The following is a 6,986-nucleotide window of genomic DNA, read 5'->3' on the forward strand; positions in this document are numbered from 1 at the left end:
AACTTTCTGGGAGGCTTGGGAGCCCAGTGAGAAAGCTGCTTAGCCTCCAGTGAGGACATGGCATTACAGCCTCATTTCCAACTCAGTTGTGACCAAGAAGGATAATAAAAAATAAATAAACAAACAATCAGAAGAGTAGCCAAGAGCCGTGGAAAAAGTTAGGCTGGCAGGGCTGGTGGGACCCTTTTAGGAACCAGAATACAGTCTAAACAACATTCTCTATTCTCCCAGCCTAAGGCTCCCCAGGACATTTGTCTAGCATGATTTCAGAATTTCTATAGACCGGTGACTTCACTGTCTGCCACCTTTCCTGGTAATGACAGTGATCTGTCTTTGTACTACCATTAAATATTGGGGTTGGCAGTTGGGGGTTTGGTGCTGGATGATGCCTTGTCTGTGCATAGCTCTCCAGACAAGGAGGAGACCTGTTAGGACACTTAGCATCACTTGGAGATCATGGACATTGAAGTACAGCTGTGACTTGATGTGACTTTGCTTGGGAAGTGAGTCGGTATATGTTTTTTTTGTGGTTGTTCAAGGGAAAGGAGCTCAAACATTTAATGACCAGAAGGGCAAACTATTGAAGTGATTGTTGTTGTTCACCAAATATCCTATTTTCCTCCCTTTCCGGTACATGGTTCAGATTACACTTCCTGGCCAACTTGAAGTTGCTTGGATGAGTGAAACATCAGCTAAATTCTATCATTTCAGGATAGAAGCTTTTACTTTGTGCACAGTTTACCATGCCTTCTCTTTTTCTCTGCTGTAATTACCAGCAACACTCCAGAGAGCCAATGTTCTATTGTCCTGAGTGAGAGCACTATTGAGGGGAGTCTCAGTTCACCCATCATAGACATGTGGTATGAGAGAGAAAGAAGTCATTGTTTTTTAAGCCTCTAAGATTTAAAGTTATTAATTATTATTAGTTAGAACATTCATTTATTTTTTCAAAAGGAATCATTACCATATAGAATCATTACCAGATCAGAAATACCAGAAAGAATCTATTTCCATTCATCACATAATTTCTTACTCTATCTTCTTGCCTCTTCTGTTTCCATGGAGGACCCTAGAAGATACATTTCCTTATCTCAAACACGAATTCCTTCAATAATGTTATTACTGATTACTCTTAATCCAGTAGCTTCCACTTAACATTGTTACCCTGGCCACATTGACGTTACTCATAGTCATTTCTTAAATATAATAAAACTCAAACCTTTAAAAGAAGACTAAAATCGGATTTGCACAATCATGTCGGGAAATACAGAACTAAATGGTACGTGCAAAGTTCGTAAATCAAATCAGCTGTTTGAGTTATCAACATCAAGACAGCTTGCAGTGTGGATGTCTCACATATGAGTTTCTTCAGTCACACTTAAAATGCTCTGAAAAGAAAGGCCATCATTACAGCATCATGTTTTATGCCAGGAACAAAGAGTTCTAGGATTTTCTTTTATGCATAATCTTCATTCTACTGTAACTAAACCCTGCGGCATCTTCGAACATAAATCTTACCCCTTTCTTTTTGTTCCCCCTTCTTTTCACAAGCAATGAATTTTATACATCTGTCAGTAGGAGCAGAAACCCTTCAAATATGTGAGCAAATTGCAAAAAGCACACCGCCGTAGACTTGATTTCCCTCCTTCAGGGACCAGGAAATGGAAGATACCAGATCAGGGAGATGATTTCTGCTGTTATTAACGGATGAGGAGGTGCTGGGGAGAGTTCTCAGTGGCCTTTGAATTTGTACTTTGCATCCATTCTGCAATCCAATATACAGATTTAGGGAGAATATGTGTCAATTAAGTATGAAAAACCAGCCAGAGAGCTGCAGAGACCTGGTTGCGGCCAGAGCTGGCTCTGGCCAGTCAAGTCTGAAGAGTCTGGTCTAGTGGTTCCAGTTCCTGTGAATATCAGAATGTCCCGGGGAACATTTCAAAGAAGCCGACTGTTTGATCTCTCATTAGACTGGATAAATAAGAAATTGTAATCACCAAGCTCTCTAGCTGATTGTTAGCAGGTAGGCTTATACTAATGTTTGGGGACGGGTGCTTTAGTAGATACTGGAGTTCAGTGGTTTCTAATTTGGGGGTAGGTTCTTGTAGACTGCCTTATCCACCTTTCCTCAGCTTCCTCCTTTCCCTGCACAACTTTGGCATAATTAAAGCACATTTTCAAGGTGTCAGTATATGAACATGCCAAAATGCCTGTAAGCTTCATTTGCCATTTTGAAGTTCTGTTACGAGCATGATGCTAATTGAACATACAGATTTTATTTTATAAATCGCATTTACACTGACTTTTGGCTATGGCAACTCTGTCTTTATTCAAGGGCAAGGAAGCATGTGCCCTGTGAAAATCTCAGGTTCACACCACAGTCTCAGACAGCATCTCTGGGCATCACTTCTTGCCTTTTGTATAAGCCAGCAGAGTCCTGTCATCAGTATATTTTGTCTCCTTCAGCTGACATGTGTTTTATGCTTCTGTAACATTAATATTCGTATCATTCGTACCCTGACGTTAGCCTTTAATTTCAACTTGCCGTTATCAGATGCCATTATCAGGTAGTCTGTTGTTCTTATTTTATTTTATTTTATTTTATTTTATTTTATTTTATTTTATTTTATTTTTTTGTTTATGTATTTTGTCTTTGGGATTTTATTTAGTTTTTCAATGTTTCAACTTTTCATGTAAATTCTAGTTAGTTAGTATGTGGTGCCCTGTTGGTTTCAGGCATAGAATTTCGTGATTCATCATCACACACAACACCCAGTGCTCATCACAAGTCCCATTGTTCGTGGTTTCCAATGTTTGTCCCTTTTCCAGAGACACTTCTGTGAGAGATGCATTATTATTATCAGATGGTTGGGATTTCTCCCAAGGGCTTTAGCAGGATAGCACTCTAGTCAAATTTATGTTGGCTTATGTACAAACACCTCCATGTGTTAATGATATGTAATACTTTCTAACGTTCAAGATATATTTAAAATGAGTTATGGTTTTTATAAAATCACAATGTTGACATTATTTTCATTCAACTTAAGTTTCCCAGGGGTGTGAAAGAGCCCTGTAAGCATCTGCACACTGAATTATTTCCTTTTCTGTTATCTCACAGGGGTACAACTGAAACAAATTCAAACTGAAGCAGATTCGAGAAGGTCAGTAGGGATATTTGTGTCTTACTCCTGCTTTTCTGTAGTAATGCCCTACTCTGGCTGGCAGTGCAGATTTCTGATCAGCCCTGTGCTTCAGTCCAGTTGTGGGCTGAGAACAGATTAAGGTGTTAGCCCTCCTGGATTTACTTGTATTTTAATAATGAATTCAAAGGATCAGGTAACGTTGAGAACTAAGAGCCTGAAACCATCTCGCTGGAATGCAGCTCCTGTCCTCGCTGTGGTTCTCTCTCCTTACCAGAGGGCTTGGATGGAGGGTGTACACTCTTTAGCCTCCTGGAAAGCGTAAGGTGCATTTTCTGCTCACGGATGCTTACACTGCAAGACTCCGAAGGTTAAAGAGTCAGATGATTATAGTTCATAAACCACCAAATGCAATTAAATGACAGTGTCTATCACAAAAAAAAAAAAAAAAAAAGATTGTCAAGAGACGTTTATGCCACCCTTAAATGTATTAAGTTACTAAAGCATATAAAAACAACATTTCAACTAATATCATTTTGCGGTGTCAGGACATAGATATATAGAGAAAGTTCATAATTTTATAGTTAATTAATGTGCTGTAAAAGGCAGGTTTCTCCATAATTGAATAACAGCCTGTTCTAAGAACTGAGTCTTTCAACAGGCTTTGGGTCATAAGTTTGAATAGCCTTGGTCTGATTAGTATAAAACATACCTGCTAATGCCTTTTTAAAAAATTTTACACAGATACGGGTGGTTTAACAGAGTGTATAAATGTCAGGGAAGTCCTTTGGTTATGAACAATGAGTCACAAAATGGTTATGGATGTCATAGGTTATTTATTGTGGTTCTAGGGGCATTTTGAAAGTGTGGTCATTAACATAACATGGTTGTGAATCTTTCTGGTTTCTGTGTCTGAAGAATTAAACGGGAAAAGGCCGTCAAAGCACTTTTCACTTTCATGCTTGACTCCATAAAGGAATCCTACATAAGATAAGTCCAAATTTTATGGCATAAGTTTTGGGGGTCGTTAGTATTTTATGAAGATGCTTAGCCTCCAGGATTACAAAGATGGGCAGGGATACACAACGAAAAACCAAGCCGCTGCTTTATTTTGAATGATCCAGCTTAAAAAAGGTCATGCAGTTCCCTGCTAGTTTTCAGATACATTTGGTTTGCCAAGCACTGTGCATCCACTGTCTCATTTAATTCATTAAAACAAGCCATGAACAGGGTATTCACATCCCCATTTGACAGTTGAAAACTTTGAGGCTCATGGAGGCTAATTTTCCTACTTTGAAGCTCAGGTTTTCCTAAATGCAAAGCCCACACATTGCCCTCAATGCCACAGTGCTGCTCTGGTAATGGAAACAGTATGGAAGAGACAGTATTAATAATTTAATTTGACTCGTTTGCCAGCTGTTTTCCAGGTGGTTACCAGCTTTTTACTACATAGTTGATTAAGCTGGCCACGCTTGGCTTACAATAGTGTTCCTCAAGCAGTTTGCGTCTGTGCTCTGGGTTTACGAGGGGTATTGACCGCTACCAGTCTCCCCTGCTCCTAACAATAAAACAAAAAACCAAGACCTGAGCTGAATACCTGATAGGAGTAAACACGTTACTATTATAGCGGTTGTTATGAAGCACACCTGAGCTGTTCCCGAATACCCTGCAAGTTGAATTTTTATCGACGATAAAACACAATCCAAATTCCGTGGAGACCCCAGAGCCCCCTCTAGGACTGTCACACGTGTAAAACAGTGACTTAGTGATTGAGTGGGAAGCAGTCTCTACAGTTATTGGTCCATGCGTTCAAAATGTTATTAACTCATTTGGCAGCTCTGTGAGTTTATGCAGACACTAAAGACAAGATTTTACTCCCTCGTGGAGATACTGGAAGAACATGTGTCTGGATGTTTTTTGGTTTTTGATTTTTGAGTTTTTTGAATGTAGAAAACTTAACAGCTAAAGTTGAATTGTACTTAAAAGGTTTTAATTATCAAGTATCTCAACAATTACCTATTTTTATGTAAAATATTTTAGGACATTTAAAAAAATGCACTTTGTCTAGAAACCTCAGATGTGTGTGTGTGTGTGTGTGTGTGTGTGTGTGTGTGTGTGTGTGTGTTCTCAGAAATCAAGCATGAGTCATGTAAAAAAAAATCCAAGGACAATGAAAATCATTCTGCTGACTGCCTTCTAAAGCGATAAACTGGATTAGGATATATTGAACACTGATACAATACCTCTTGATAATTTTTTTTTTTAAACACATTCACACATTTGTGTTTTCAGAAGACATTCCGAATGGGAGCAGTACTTTGCATCCCGAGATTCTGTAATGAGGCTAAACTAAATGAAGTAGAATGTAACAGAAGGTTTTATTCTCTGCAAGACCCATTGGCATTTCCTTTCATAAAAGCCCCTTGCTCTACCTTTTAGCTTCTTGGGAAGAATGTTTTCATATTGATTTATCTACCAGTTGTTTATATAGCCTCTACTTTTACATCCCCAGTAAGAACGTTACTTCTTGCCTTGATCTCACTTCCCATCTTCATATTGCCAACCTCCCACCCATGTCATTGAGGTAACAGCGATATAATTCATTTCTCATCCTTTTCTGATGGGCTTCTTAACAACCTCGCACTTTCCAAGTGACCCTTTGTCTCAAACTCATTTTGTCTTTCCACGAGCTACTGTCCAACAATTTTTAGCTTCAAAATACACGGATAGCCATATTTCGTTTGGTATATGTTAAAGCACACCAAATCATTTCATTTTCTCTCCTATCAAATGCACAGAAATTACTGTATAAATATTTCAAGTCTGAAGGGTGGGAGTCATACATTTTAAAAATACTGTTCTGAAAGTTTTACTTTATTTGAAGGCTATAGTGGTATATCATTAGATCCCTGCAGAGATCGTCTTTAAATTTCACATGTATTACAAGTACAAATATTATGAAAATAGCTTTTATAACTCTTTTAACATTTACCCAAGACCATAAACTCACAGCAACACTAAGACAAATATTATGAAAATAACATAATTTCACACCTACACATATATATGCATATATAGTATTGTATATTACACATATATAATTAAAGAAGATTTATGTATCACATGTTTGATTACATATAACAATTCTTTTGAGGTCTTCATGATAGAAGCAGAAGGATGTTGTTTGTATTACATTTGAGAGCGACTTCTATAAAGAGATTTATGCTGTGCATTTCAGATGAAGTGATACCATTTTCGTTCTGGAAAAATATGTAGTCCTGGGTTCTCTGCCTGACACTAACTTAAAAAAATAGGGAAGTTTGGGCTTTTAGGTAAATTGATATCTTTAATAACTACACTTTGTGTCTCACCTTGGTCTGCAAAATGGATGATGTAAAAATGGTGTGACTTTGTTATGAACCAAGATTCAATGCAACGTTCTATGTAGGTTGGGACTTGTAACTCCACATGCTGTATCTTCTGCCTTCCAGCATATTCTGTGATTCCAAACCTAACCCACTGTAGGCCATACAATGCTCTCTTCGTGTCATTTACTTATGTTTCCGTGTATGTGATAATGACCAAATGAATAGAATATATAACATCAAGATATGCTGGGGAAAGAAAATCACTTGCACTAACTTAAAATTAAATTAAAACCGAGCTAAATGATGCTCGTGAACAGTTTCAGTACCACAAAATCCTCTCCTAGAAGTGTTTTCACAAAGGACACAATATTTGAGATAAGGTACCCAAAATAGTGGTGCTATCTAAATTTCATTGTCAATAAGATAAACTAAAATAAAGCCAAATAGCAAAGTGTTAATATATAATGTCAAACTTGAG

General features: G+C 37.7%; 1 long non-coding RNA gene across 1 annotated transcript in view; it reads left to right on the top strand.

Moving 5' to 3' along the window:
- The window catches only part of LOC122237830, a 245,857-nt gene extending 242,695 nt beyond the window's left edge, over window positions 1-3,162 (top strand). The window contains exon 3 of the long non-coding RNA XR_006216477.1: window positions 3,119-3,162. This is a non-coding gene — a long non-coding RNA (uncharacterized LOC122237830). The remainder of the gene's footprint in view (window positions 1-3,118) is intronic.
- The last annotated feature ends 3,824 nt before the right edge of the window (window positions 3,163-6,986 follow it).

The sequence above is a fragment of the Panthera tigris genome, chromosome B1 (genome assembly GCF_018350195.1).
Source record: "Panthera tigris isolate Pti1 chromosome B1, P.tigris_Pti1_mat1.1, whole genome shotgun sequence".
Taxonomy (NCBI): Eukaryota; Metazoa; Chordata; class Mammalia; order Carnivora; family Felidae; genus Panthera; species Panthera tigris.